This window comes from Manis pentadactyla, chromosome 3, assembly GCF_030020395.1.
Source record: "Manis pentadactyla isolate mManPen7 chromosome 3, mManPen7.hap1, whole genome shotgun sequence".
NCBI lineage: Eukaryota > Metazoa > Chordata > Mammalia > Pholidota > Manidae > Manis > Manis pentadactyla.
In genome coordinates, this window is record NC_080021.1 from 144,172,948 (window position 1) to 144,188,348 (window position 15,401).

The window sequence follows — 15,401 nt, forward strand, 5'->3', positions numbered from 1 at the left end:
GTCCGTTCTGCCCTCAGAGTCTGCAGATTAGATGAGGAAAGTAGGAAGTCAGCTCAGCGACTCCCTAACATTCTCATCCAGAGGCGGGGAATCAAGGAGCGACAGACAGTGGGAAACCTTTCACTGGAGACTTAAGACTGGTAGCCAACACTAATCATCTTTTTGGCTAACAGGTGCTCAGACACATTTTTATGAAATAAAAAGTACAGCATTTAGTCAAGAATAAGAGCAAAGTGTAGATCTCCTACCTTGCGGTGGTGAGCATCGGGTTCCATGAAAATGATGAAGTTAGAGGCACACATAGAGTGTGTAAAGAAAGTAAAGAGCACCCCTGCCGCACTCAGAGGCCAGGACGGCCTGAAGAAGCAGGCTGAAAGTCAGAGACAGAGAAAGAGAGACACTCCTCGTGGATACCCAGTGGGGCTGTCCTGGGGTCTGACTCCAGACACGCGGGCCTTTGAGAAGCTGCTGAAGTGCAGCCTCAGCCTAGACTCACAGGTGCCCACGGCTTTCTTCAGTCCCTCGCATCCAAGGAGATGCCTCTGAAAAGGAACTTGGCCTCCACTCAGGTGACTTTCCTGGCTCCCAAGGGAGACGGGGGATCCACTGAGGGAGACGCAGAGGAACCTGTGGCTCAAGACTTTGAGATCGGCAGCAGGGCTAGTCCCATTTAAGTGGCTGATGAGCAGCTGATTTTGGGTGACCCTAGATGGCTTCCTTGTATAAGGAGAGTAAAAGAAAAAGACAATCTCAGGTGCCAATACTCACCTCTGAAGTCATCCTGGACGAGCCCCCCAAAATGATGCCAGGGTTCTTATTTGCGGAGTCAAAGAATAAACTTCGCCAACACTCAAGGTAGGAGAGCAAAGCAGAGGCTTTTATTTAAAGCTAAAGTAAAAGGACACAGCTCCTGGGTCATGCCAGGAGGGGACAAGAGAGCCCTGGGGTTGTGCATTGTCTAGGGGTTTTATAGGTGGTTGGAAGGCAAAGGGCTAGGGATGTACACCTGCTTAGTGGTCCCAAAATGTTTATCTTTGAAGAGACAACAGAATCCTTCCTGTTTGTTTTGGGCTTGCTTGTTAAATTGCCCAGGTGGCAAATCACTTGACTAGGGCTGGAGGAAGAAAAGCAGCACCAGTCAAGTCAGAAAAATAAGCTGGGCCCCCCAGCAGGCCAAAGCAAATCCCACAATGGATTATCTTGCTTTGCTTTTTCCAGAGGCCCTCACCCTACTCTAAGCCCACGGTCCCTGTCTCACCTTTGACGCTTTTTCCTCTCTGCCCAGCCTCCCTGGCACCCCCAGGGGCCTAAGGGGTTAAGTGAACAGTCTCTGGCTTGTATTTGACATTCCCAGAATCCTGACTTGTACTTGGGGACTTCAATAAATTAAAAGTCTGCTTTCTACTTATCAGCTTTGGTTTCTTGATTTCCCTGCTCCAGGCTAATCTCCTCAGTCTGCCTTTTCCATTTCTGCCCATAATCTACCCCTCTAGCACTTCTCAACCCTTTTGGGAGGAAGGAGAAAGAGGGGGAGAATTACTGAGGGAAATTTTTATTTCTAGAAGGAAAGTTCACCCTTGATGGCTCAAATTTTTTCTAGTTTTATCATGAGTATTTGTGCACCCTCACCCTTAACTCCAGGACATTTTAGAACAGTGTCCTTTTCTCATCATTAAGAGTCTCTCCTCCCTCCTTTGTTCTCTCTCCTTACCCGTCTTTATCTGCTGACACAGGCTGTCTGGACCTATGAGGAAGATAAGCTCTTCACAGAACCTCTGCTACAAGACCAAACATATTAAAATGACTTTTTATGAAGATATTGAAACATCCACAGAAGAATACATGTGGATTGTTTCTCCTGAGGGTTCAATTATTTAGAGGGCCTATAGCAAACTTTGATTGATAAATCTAACCTTTTCTTCCTAGGCAATAGGTGATCACACTGTGATGAAAACAAGTAGAGAATGGAAAAATAATATTTGGATTTCAACAAAATAATGAAAATGCAGGGGCTGTCTTTGACTTTTGCAAGGTGAGAAAAGATTTCACATTTTGATTGTGTGATGGCAGGAATCCATTTTTAAACCAGACCAGTCTGCATGATGCATTTAAAAATCAACCTTTTCAAATAGAGCCATAACCCCTACAAGATTTCTTGATTTCTCTGGGGTCAGATAAACCATCATATTTCAGACTGGTGCCCTGTATATGAAAGTGATAAATGTAATTTGGAAGCACAGCAATGGCATAAAATATGAAACTGGCAGCTGTTCATTCAAATGTTTTCTGCTATTAAATCCACTGCATAAATTTGAAATGTCCAAATATAGGTAGGTAAGTCCTGCCAACCATCAGGAGCTTCAACCCTGTTAACAGGGTTGCTTGAACTGTTAAATCCTACTTTGACAGTTCAAGGGTTTCTTTAATGCCTCTGTGTCTGTATCTGCCTCTTCCCATGTGTCTGTGTTTCTTTCAAAACATAGTTGTGTGACTTTGGGGAAGTTACATTATGTCCTTGGGCCATGGTTGCCCTCTCTGTGAATATCTAGGTATAACTTCAGTATTGCTTATACTATACATTGTATTCTATAAATCTGTAGAATTTTCTGTGATAATGGAAATGTCCTATATCTGTCCTGTCCAATGTATTAACCACTAGTCACATGTAGCTAGTAAACACTTTTTAAATATGGTTAGTGCAATTGAGAAAGTGAATTTTTATTTTCTTTTAAAATTCATATAACTAGAAATAGCCCCATGTGACTGGTGTCTGCCTCATTTGACAATACAGACATGGTAATTTTTAAAAGACACTCTCCACTCCAAAACTCTACATTCATTAACTTAACCCAAGTATTTTTGCCCTATGACAAGCAGAAAATAAGTTATGCTTCACTTGAAATTATTTTTCCAGAACAATTGTCAGTTTGGAAATATTATACTCTTAAATTTTTTCTTTGCTTTATGAAACTTTAATAATATTGAAGTTTCCTGTTCTTGCCACCACCTTTGTGATAATGGGAAGTATTGTGGATGAACAAGGACCGTTGCAAAGAGCACGAAGAGAAACCTCCCTCCGGTTTCATTCCATTAAGAAAATGCTCAGAGTATCAAAAGGCTAACTTGCTTAAAGTAAGATCCACACCTTTTTTTATTGTGTTGTATTCTACGTATAACTGCAAACTATTGGTGGTTATTTCTTTAAAAATAATCTTTAAAAATTGCTCATCTATTTTCGAAGCTGATTTAGATGTTCAAGGTTTGCATCACACTTCACCCATCTCCCTAACAATAGCTCATTTAGTAAACAAATGCAGTTGCCATGATTGCTACATATGTGTCTGTGTTCTCTGTAGGTTACATATTCTTTGAAGTTAAGAATTATTTTATAACATAGCCTCTATGGAGAGAGTACAATATCATTGCTAATTCATATCATATTTTAAGATGTAAGATGACAAATGTAACATTTATTATTATGGTCATAAATATCTAGGATGGCAATCAGTAAAGAAAAGCATATTCTTTTTGTAGCCCAAGAAAAAAAAAAAGAGAAATGTCTCATCAAAACTATTATCAGGTTAGGTTTATTTAAAAATATCTCCTTATTAAAATTTTGAAGTTGTACATGAAAAATTATATCAGAAGTGAAAAGAAACATGTCATCTGACATCTGGATCATGCATTCAAAGTAACTGCAAAAGGAAGTAGAGTTTTAGGAATTCATTGCTGACATTATCCAAAGGACTAACTGAAATACAATAGAAGCTACAGCTTTACTGGAGGCAGGACGTGGTTAGCAAACTGAACTAATACTCTCAGCACAGTCATATCTGCAGAAATATATGTGGACTCGCATGGATTCACCAACATACAGGAATTCTTCATTCACATGGCATTATTAGGCAATAGAAGTATTGTACATTAGGATAACTTTTTTTAGCTGCAAATCTAAGAAGGGATATTTTAACCATGGCTTTCAGTAAGTTTTTTTCTAAAATGAACAGATGTATCCATGTTTCCTTGACAACTTGGGGTCATTATTTAATCATTTGTCCTAATAATGCAGATGGAAACAAGACAGGCATGCTTATTGCAGCTGAAGATGACACAATGCCAGCAAGGTTGACTGATGGAAGAGCAAAGAAAAAACCAAAACCAGAAGTAAATCATGATCGAAAACCATCAGTAAATGCAAAGTTCTGCATTTCTGTATTTAGTTTCAAAAAGAAACCCCAGAAGACAGGTGAGAGATTCCAGCACTGTGGGCTGCCTTTCCTCCCTTGTCTTATTCTCCTTTTCCCTTTTTTTCTATGCCAGATTGTTCCAGAAAAAGCTGAGAGCTGCTTGCAAGACAAACCTACTACTTGCTTACTCTCACACAAACTTCACAATATGCCCATGAGATAGAGTTGAGATAGAATTTACTTCATCACACTGAGATCTGTTGTTAAAATGAAATTAGAAACCACCTCCCAAACATACAGAGTAGCACCTGGTGTCAGGCACTAATTTCCTACAGAGTTTCTCTCCATCTCTAATAGGTATTCTTATTTATTTACCAGGAGCACTGTTTGTTGGCACCCTATTGCAGACTGACCCCATCCTCATCCTCCAATGAACATTCATGCTCTGTGATAGTAGTTATTCATTTATTAAATAATCATCCATAGGACTGTGGGAATTAAATAGAGAGTAACATAAAAATGCTGGAGTTACTTGGAGGCTTGAGGCAGCTCCCCCGCCATGTGCACCATGTACAGGGCATGGACTTAAAGCTGCATGGGGCTTGTCCACACTCTGTCTCAAGAAGTGCCTGAGGTAAACCTACATTCAGAATTACTCAGGTAGGCCCACTTTCTCAGGTTGACTGGCATTCATGGCTCATGCTCCTGAGGTCAGTGGCACATTTTGAAGATGGGGTGGTCTTCTCTGACCACTGCAGAAGCTCAGGTCCCCACCGGGTCCACTGTCTGTCTGAAATCCCAGACAGAGTATTAGCGGTCTGTTTTTAAAGTTCTCAACTGCTCAGACTGAGTCAGGGCTTCAGTGGTTGTTCACCTGCCTACTTCAGGCCTCAGTTGATTTGGCTATAAAATGATGTATGTGTCTTTGATTCTAAAGGCTTATTTCTAAAGTTCTAAAATGCAGTGGCTCCTTGAAACTATTACTTTTTGCTTGTCTTAATTTTGGATAGAATTAAAGTCACAAATTACTCTAAAGATAGTAAGCTATATTAGATAAGTAAAATATGCTTTTATAGTTAGATTTATAGATGTGGAAGATGACATAATGCTTTAAGACACTAATAACTCATTCTCATGAGAGTAATGGGAGGAAGGGGAAGAACGTTGTTAAAATGCTAAATGATTTTTACAAATTAAATTAGCCAGGGTGTCGCTGATTAGTCAATATTTAAATAAGTCACACATATCCGTCCCAAGCTTTCCTTTGTTTTTTCTAAGCGATCCCAGAGAACTGAGTCCCATGTTCAGTAACTCCATATCCAATGGTTTAGTCTTAAAAAAAGAAATATTGCCTGTCAGTTCTAATTGATGTTTAGTTATCAAGTGCATTTGAAATAAATTTATTACTTTGCCTGATCTCAGTTTAATACATTCCAAAGGGGAAAAAAACACACAAGGATTTATAGAGTCTCAGTCTTCTATACTAAAGTGTGCAATAAATTACAATATTATTTGGTCATGAAATTAACAAGCCATAGAAACCACACCATTAGCAAGGCATGCAGTGGTAAACAGCAGGCAGTGATCATGATATAAAACAAAATAGACTGTTTATGTTGACATAGCTGCTAATACAGCTGTAATTAGATGCACTCATATGCATCTTCAGCAGGTAATCTCTTTGAGGCCAATTGCTATGAATTCTACATGCCTATCAGGATATTACCAGTTTTTATGAGAAAGGGTTAGTGCAGATAAACTCAGATCTTTCCGCTATTTAGAAGTTGATCAACATGCATTATGTACAGCAAAATTCCATGGACCTTTCACACTGCTTCCAATCTTCCTGCAGTTAATTGCCACCTCAACAAATGCAGGGTGAAGAAATATGATAAACTAAAAGAAATTAGGAAGGAAGAAAAGAAGGCAGAGGAAGGAAGGAAGGAAAGGAGGGTGGATAAAGGGAAAGAGGAAGAAAAAAGGTGTATATGGAGCACTTCAACACATATACAGAGGGACCCTAAATTAACCCAAGATTACCCTAAACTGTTAGCATATGCCCCAGAAACTAAAATGAAAACACCAAGGCAAAATCAGAAAGATTCTGTTTTTTCACTTTACTGCATATACACAACCATCTTAAATAATCTATATGTTTTTATCCAGTAAGAGAACATTGTTTTGCAAGACGATCTATGTTCTATCAGAGGGCATGTAAAGGTCAGACAACTCAAATTTGGCAGGTGGATAACTGCTTCTTACAGGTGTGACCTTTGAATTTTCCAGAAGTGTCTCCAAAAAATGAAAACTAGAAAAGGACCAGGATAGCTGCTTTTAGAAGTTTTATACTATTAAGGTTTTGGAAGGAAGAATATCCTCCTGGATTATTAATACAATGATGAAAAGCAGGTCAATTTATGCTGAGAAAATTATACAACAGAAATAACTTCACTTCCATTATACTGACAACAGTCTTCTTTGCTTCAACTGCACTTCTTAGAAAAGTTTACAATATTGAGCCAGTGTCTGTTCTACACTGGCAATGCCAGGGGCTCTGATGTGCTTATTGATGCCTTCAGACAAAATCACCTACCCATCTAAAGTCCTGGTTAAAACATCCCAATATGAATGAATCTCAGAAATCATTTGCTGAGCAAATGAAGCCAGATACAAAAGGGCTCCTACTGTATCACTCAATTTACATGAGATTCTAGACTAGACAAAACTAATCTAGAAGAGTAGAAAAATAGATCAGTGGTTGCCTGGAGTGGGAATTGGGAACATTTTTGCAAAGGCTAGAAGGAGATTTTCCAAGGTTTTAAAATTGTTCTCTGTCTTTATGGGGGTACTGGCTATTCCAGTGGAAACATTGGTTAAAACTCACTGAATTGTTGACTGATAACCCATGTATTTTATTGTATATGAGTGATAATAAGGTTGATTAAAAACAAAAACAAAACAAAGCAAAACAAAACTCTCTTAAGATCTCAAAGAAAATCCTCGGGTACCAGTTGGAAATGAAGCATTGGCCCTTTCTACTCTCTGATATCCTGAGGATTATCTGTGCTATTTGAAAGTGTTAGAGGTCCCTATGGGAAAACTTCATCATTACCTTGATTTCTTTTCTGCCTCTTCTTCCAATACAGTGAAGTCAAGTTTAGGAAAGGAAAACCAGTTTTTCCACCATCACACATTCTTTCCAAAGCTACTATTAATGGAATAGATTTTGGCTACAGTTTGCAAAAATCTAGCTTTTTGAGGCTTAGAGTCTAAAGACTTAAGATTTAAACTACCGTCTCCATTGGAATTTGGAAAAAATTATTTTGGAAATGAATAGCTGTGATTTAACTTCTCTGTTTTCTGTGACTTGCTCTTCCCCTAAGGGAGAAACAATAGGTGTGAAAGTGAGTAGGAATGAAAAACCCATATGTAAAGTAAAAACATTATCTTGCTGCATTTGCACTATTATAACTTACATGAGTCTCCTTTAAACAATCATCTATTGTCAGAATCAATAGTATATAATCTCTGTGAAGGCCAGAATATTTGTGTCTTTCTGTTTTGTGGATTTTCTTTTTCAGTGATGAATCTCCAGTGCCTAGATAAGTGCCTGGCAAGAGAAAGTGATCAATAAATGTTCCCTTAATGACTAAATTAATAATGATATACTGGTAATAGTTAATAGTTAATAATTAAGAGTAAATACTGGTAATTGTAATATATACTAGTGGTCAATATATATTTCAAACTGCTATTGAGCTCTACTTTCTACAACAAAGCTTGGAAGGGAATCATCAAGGTATTTGTAGTCAAAAATTATCATAATATATCCTTTCTCTGAATGATCCTACAACTGCAGTTGAACTGTTTTCTCTAACTCTGTGGCTATTTTCAAGAAAAGTCATTACCTTCAGCAGATTGGAGTATGAAGACATCATCGCTATGCTTCTTGAGTACTTAATGCTATAAATTTAATGCTGTAATAGTTGATGATTTCTTCATGCCTTCTCACCTTAATTTAAACCTGGCTTTTCACTAATGGGTTCACATTCCATCCTCACTGAAGTTGTGCATCCCCTCTCCAACTACCACCTCTCTCTGGAACCGAAGGAAGAATCAACACTTTCCGTTTCTTCATATCTCCAGGTCATTACCATTTTGTGTTTGCCCCTGAAGCATAGCCAAACAATTGTTATACCAGAGCCATCTGAGGATTTGTAACTCCAAAAATCAACCGCAATGCAGCATCAGTCAAACACGTACTGGTGTAAGCCTGTGGTAAAACAGCAGTAGAGATCCGGAAGCTGTTTGTGACACCAGTGCGGGAAGCACCCCCTTCTGGAATATCCAGTGCTATACAATACTCTCCCCTGTCCGGTAATAAGGAGGAGCAACAGTGGATGCTTGGCTTTAGTGGAAAGGAACGGTTGGCTTTGAGAAAGCTTGAAATTCGTGAGTTTTTCTTGAGTGAGATTCCCTATTAATTATTTTATCCCCAAAGAGGTGATTACCACTGGAATCAATGTAAGCAATTAAGGAGATGTTACTCCATGTTCTTCCTGCCCTTTTTGTCTTTTCCCTTTATTCTATGTGGCTATCTGACAAAGCCCACATATGTTTGTCTTTCTACTTTTTACAGAACTGTGTGTGTGCCCACGTGAAATGTCCTAAATAGATTCTAAGAAGCAGAGTCTATTTGAAGTCCTGGAAATTAGGAAAGCACTGATATTCGTGGACAACTTTACACCCTGAAATTTGCCCCAAATTTTGTTGATCTCTATTTGACTTATGAATTTTTCAAATTTCCTACAATCATCATTTGTTAGTTTTACAATTACATCCTTGTCCTCAGCAAAAGTTTTTCATTTATTAGTACACAAGTGAAGACTTTCAACATAACAGTACTTTTATTGTGACAGAACTATGCTGGGATATTTCTGTGCTAAGACAATGGGCTATAAAACCACAGTCTATAACTCCAAGTATTCCAAGTTACAAAACACTTATCCACCAACACTCAAAAAAGCATGCAAACTTGCATAGAAAATAAACCTATAAAGTTCATAAATAAATCACAATAGAACCCGCTATGCATAATACACTGATTGTCATGTTCTGGGCCTCTCCCATCCTTAGGTAGCCGGAAATTATAACAAAATAATGTTTTTCACCTTTGGGAGCCACACCGTCTCTCATACCAACCACTCCATTGCTTCCTTAGAGAGAACAGGAAATTAACCTGAATATCATGCAAAAAAACAGCACTACTGATGTCAAATCTTTGTTTGTAGACAATAACTTCAATAGCACAGAAAACTTTAGCATTGCAGGCTTCAGATAACCTCTATACTTCTCAGATTTCATGCTGAATCACAAAATGCCATAATGTATATGAAGGTATTTTTTTCAATAGTCCATTTTAAATCAAATCCATAAACACTGAGGAATATTTTGGTTCTAAAATCCTAAGCCATTTCTGCTTATGCCTGGGTGATCGTGGGGACATCGTTGCAACTGCCTGTGTACCAGCTAGCTTAGAAATTATAAATTATACAGAATCTAATTTTATTTTGTTGCTAAGTAACCCCTGTGAGGACTCTGGAGTGTCAACATAAAGTCCTATGATGTAGAATCTTTATCCATAAGATGGGGAACCATGCCAACCCATATCATAAATACTTTCCCCAGTCTGACACTGAAAATCCACAGTAGGCATAAGATCAGCAAATAGAATATAAATTGCATACATCCATTCATCTGGACAATCAACAAATATGCATTTTTAAGTTTGCATTATATGCCGGTAATGTGTTGGTTGCCAAGAATACAGTGCTGAAACAGACATACTCAGTTCTGGCCCTCCTGGGTCTCATTACTCAGGGAAGTTCCTTCACTGTAAAGGACCCAGGATTCAGAAGAACCACCCAGTGTTATCATCATCAGCAGGTGAGAAAATGATATAGGTTGTTTTCTAAACAGGCCTCACACTCTGCATCTTATTTTCAATATTTTTTGCTTTTCCTGCAAAGGACATAATCCAATGGTCAGTTTCTTCCAGCTAGCAAGGTTTGGGAAACATTTACCTAGTGAACAATTTCTTGTGGCCTCACTCTTTTGCTACGCTCTTCTCTTCTCTGTGCTCTTGAACTAAGGCGACCTTCATTAAAGTCACTTTTGCTCTAATCCTATTATTTTAAAATACTGCTTCTCCCACTCTGAGGAGTTCTACTGGACCAGTATGGAGGCAAAGCCGCAGGAAGCAGAAGCAGGTAAATTTCAAAACGACAGCTCTAAAAATATCCACTCTCCTTTTGCTCTCCTTCCTCCCTTTGCCCTGAGCACCTCTGCCCTGAGTGCTGCCTCTGCCCCCTGTGATTACGGTGTTCCAAGAGCAGGGAGTATTTATGGTTTCATTTGCTCCTGAGTTCTTGGTGGGAAAAGACTGTTCATGATTCTTACTAATTCCACACATACATTGTTAACACAAAAGTCATATTATTTCTTTTATATTCTCTTCAGCTTCATATTTCTTCTCTTTCCTTTTTCTGACCCAACACTGAAAGAATATTTATAAAAGAAACAATATTCTTTTCTCATTATCCTTTTGAGTTTCACATTTGTTCCTCCAATCTCATTTCCAACCCCTATTAAGGGACGCATCACAGAAAGATAAGAAAGTTCTTGGGGCTTTTCCTGTGCCAGCCAATTATTCTAATTTGCTCTGTCTCTACCGAATGGAAGGAGAAATCAACACAAAGGCCGATTATGTGATCTGTTTCAAGGGAAAGATCTGAAGGTCATCTATTTACTAATGAAGGTCAGTGTGTATTAAGGGTTGACAGAAGCAATCATCAGGAATTTTCATCCCTTAAATTAATGTTTTCCACAAGATGCATATCTTTCATTCTGGATAATATCTTTTCTAAGTTCAGGATATAACTGGACAAGAGAAAAGAAAAACTAACCAACAGAACATTTTAAAGTAATAACACAGTAATATAGCTATCACCCTTTCCTGGGGAATTCAGCCTACTTGATGGACACAATTTAGTACAAGCTCATAAGAAAGCTAACAACTAAAAACCATTTCACAATAGCCTAGAGAGGTAAAGGTCAAAAATGATTATTGCCAGGCTCAGGAGACAGTGGCACCTACCAAAAGGAGCATAGAACAGGAAAATCTGGAAGTCTGGGTTCTAATTTCATTAATTCCTGTAAGCATTAGTATGATCTGAGTGAACTCAGCCTGCTTCACTATTTCCAATTATAAAAACCTACATCATTCTCTCAGTAGAATGAAATGCCAGATCTGAAAAGTTGCAGATTTCTTTAGGAAATAAACAAAACAAAAAATCATGCTTTCTAACCAAAATGGAATAATCCTAACAGCCAATGGAGACTTAATAAAAATCTGCCTTATACCAAAATTGCTTTTTTGGAAATTTATCTTTTGTAGTATATTTATTGGAAGGAGGAATTTAAGGGAATTAAATAAAGTCACTTATTGTTTCTAGAATCAAGGTCACTAAATTCATATTCTTCCTTTGACTTTGACCCAGGCTAAAGGAGAACCGACCGAGATGTCACAATATTTTATATCCACCAGACACATGAGAAACATAATACCAATATTCCAAATGTGATGGTTTTAATACAGAGTCCCAGATTCTTTGCCATTAGTCCTATCCAGAAGTGAGTATTTCCACTGAATTTGAGCAGTATTTTCATGGCTCCAAACAACAGAGCAGGGATCATCAAACTATGTTTGGTGGGCCAAATCTACACCCCTACCTGCTTTTGTAAATAAAGCTTTATTAGAACATGGCTGTGTTCATTAGTATGTGTATTGCCTCTGACTATTTTCACACAATAGTTGCAGAGTTGAATAGTTGCAACAGAGTCTCAAATGGCTTGTGAAATCTAAAATATTGAATGTCCAATCCTTTGTAGAAAAAGTTCTCCAACCTCTGCAGTAGATATAATGGAAATAATGCTGCCTAATATCTAAGCCTAGGTCATAAAAGGTCATGTATCTTCTGCTTGGTTCTTAGAACACTTGTGCTCTGGACACTCATTCTTAGGACACTCTGTTTTAAAACCTAGCAACTATGCTATGAGAAGGTGAAGACACATGAACAACACTGTGTAGGCATTCCAGACAACAGCACTAGTTGGGCCAAGTCTTCAGATGATCTCATATCTGGTGCCAGATGAGCATATGAAAATTACCTACAAGATTTTAGCCCCAGACATTTGAATCTCCATGAGTTGAGGCTTCAGGCATCAATCATAGAGTAGATACAAGCCATCACTGCCATGCTTTGCTTGAGTTGCTGACCCACACAATCTGTGTACATATTAAAATTTTTTTTATATACGACTAAGTTTGGAGATCTTTGTTATTCATGAATAACTAGATCACCATATCTATACAGGAGATCTATATTTCACAGAGAAGGTTTTTAGATGTGAATGTTGACTGCTCAACTTGATAAATATATATTATAAGCAGAATTATATGTGCATAGAGCTATAAAATGTATGTGTACACATAAATTTTATACCTATATAAACTAACATATTATTGATAAAATGAGAGACCATTAATAATAGCTAACCTTATTTCCAGTAGTTATTATATTCTAGGAACTAATAAACTCTTGTATTATATGGATTGTCTATTTTTTTTTTGAAGATAATTATTTTTTTATTGAAGGGTAGTTGACACACAGTATTACATTACTTAGTTTCAGGTGTACAACATAGTGATTCAGCATTTATATACATGATAATTCTAGGTACCAGCTATCCCCATACCAAGTTGTTACAATATTTTGACTATATTCCTTATGCTATACATTACATCCTGGTTACTTATTTATTTTACAATTGGAAGTGTGTACTTTTTTTTTTTTTTGTGAGGGCATCTCTCATATTTATTGATCAAATGGTTGTTAACAACAATAAAATTCTGTATAGGGGAGTCAATGCTCAATGCACAATCACTAATCCACCCCAAGCCTAATTTTCGTCAGTCTCCAATCTTCTGAGGCGTAACAAACAAGTTCTTACATGGAGAACAAATTCTCACATAGTGAATAAGTTACATGGTGAACAGTACAAGGGCAGTCATCACAGAAACTTTTGGTTTTGCTCATGCATTATGAACTATAAACAGTTCAAATATGAGTACTCATTTGATTTTTATACTTGATTTATATGTGGATACCACATTTCTCTCTTTATTATTATTATTTTTAACAAAATGCCGAAATGGTAGGTAGATACAAGATAAAGGTAGAAAACATAGTTTAGTGTTGTAAGGGAGCAAATGTAGATGATCAGGTGTGTGCCTGTAGACTATGTGTTAATCCAAGCTAGACAAGGGCAATAAAACATCCACGGATGAAGAAGATTTCTCTCAGAAGAGGCGGGGTGAGGTTCTAAGCCTCACCTCTGTTGATCCCCAATTGCTCACCTGATGGCCCCCCTGCGACTGTGCCTGTCTTAGGTTGTTCCTCCCTTGAGGAATCTTACCCGTCTCTGGCTAACCAGTCATCTTCCAGGGCCATACAGGGAAATGTAAAGTTGGTAAGTGAGAGAGAAGCCTTATTGTTTGAAATGGTTAGCTTTTTACTTCTTTGCATATTTATGCCCTGTAGCTTCTATGCCCAGCATTTGTCTTGAGGTATCTTTAACACTTGGAAGAATTATGATACTTGGTAAATTTGATATGAGGCATGAATTCTATTTAAGGGTTGTAATTAGGAAGGAAGAAGAAAAGCTATAGAAGTAGCAGGTGGAAGAAAACATGGGAAGATGGATTATTTCTTTGACATATCTTCTTGTAGAGTAACTTCAGCATGTATAGGTTTTAAGCTACTACTTAAATTGCACACACACATTAACATAATAGGAGTATAGTTACATAACCAAAGCATACCTGTAATTACCATCCATCTCTAGTGAAACCAAGAAAACCAGTTAGGCACCTTAGGCATTTGTGAAAACGTATCTATGATATGGTGGATATTGTACAACTGAACTTGAACAGTCTGAGAGAAATCAGACAAATTAAAACAACCCATTCTGGGGAATGTTCACATCCCTTATGTTCTTTTAACAGTAAATAGTCTGTAGTTGTAAGACTTTGGAGAGCTACAATTTGCACTTCTCCTAATTCTTGATTGAGTTCCAACAGTATAGATCCAGTCAAATTTGCTGTTTTACTGTATGCACAGGCCAGCTTAGATATCTCCTTCTTCATTCCCATGGCAAGTCCAGGAACTGGTGGGATGACTGCATCTACAGCTGTAGCAGTGTGTGGATCTTTGTTGGGGTATTTTGATGATCATCTTCTGGCATGAGTCTTCCAGAGAGTGCTGATGTTGGAAGTTCTTTTTCATATCGTATCTTAGTTCATTTTTGGGGTAGCCCAATTAGGCTTTGATCCTCTGTATAAACACAAACAGACACTTTGCCTACACTTTTATGCCCTTTACACCTTTATGTAGAACTCATTGGAGGTTACCACACAGGAACTGCATTTTTTTTTTTTTTTGCTATCACTAATCTACACTTACATGACGAATATTATGTTTACTAGGCTCTCCCCTATACCAGGTCCCCCCTATAAACCTCTTTACAGTCACTGTCCGTCAGCATAGCAAAATGTTGTAGAATCACTACTTGCCTTCCCTGTGTTGTACAGCCCTCCCCTTCTTCCCACCCCCCCATGCATGCTAATCTTAATAACCCCCTACTTCTCCCCCCCCTTATCCCTTCCTACCCACCCATCCTCCCCAGTCCCTTTCCCTTTGGTACCTGTTAGTCCATTCTTGAGTTCTGTGATTCTGCTGCTGTTTTGTTCCTTCAGTTTTTCCTTTGTTCTTATATTCCACAGATGAGTGAAATCATTTGGTATTTCTCTTTCTCCACTTGGCTTGTTTCACTGAGCATAATACTCTCCAGCTCCATCCATGTTGCTGCAAATGGTAGGATTTGCCCTTTTCTTATGGCTGTGTAGTATTCCACTGTGTATATGTACCACAACTTCTTTATCCATTCATCTATCGATGGACATTTAGGTTGCTTCCAGTTCTTGGCTATTGTAAATAGTGCTGTGATAAACATAGGGGTGCATTGGTCTTTCTCAAACTTGATTGCTGCATTCTTTGGGTAAATTCCTAGGACTGCAATTCCTGGGTCAAATGG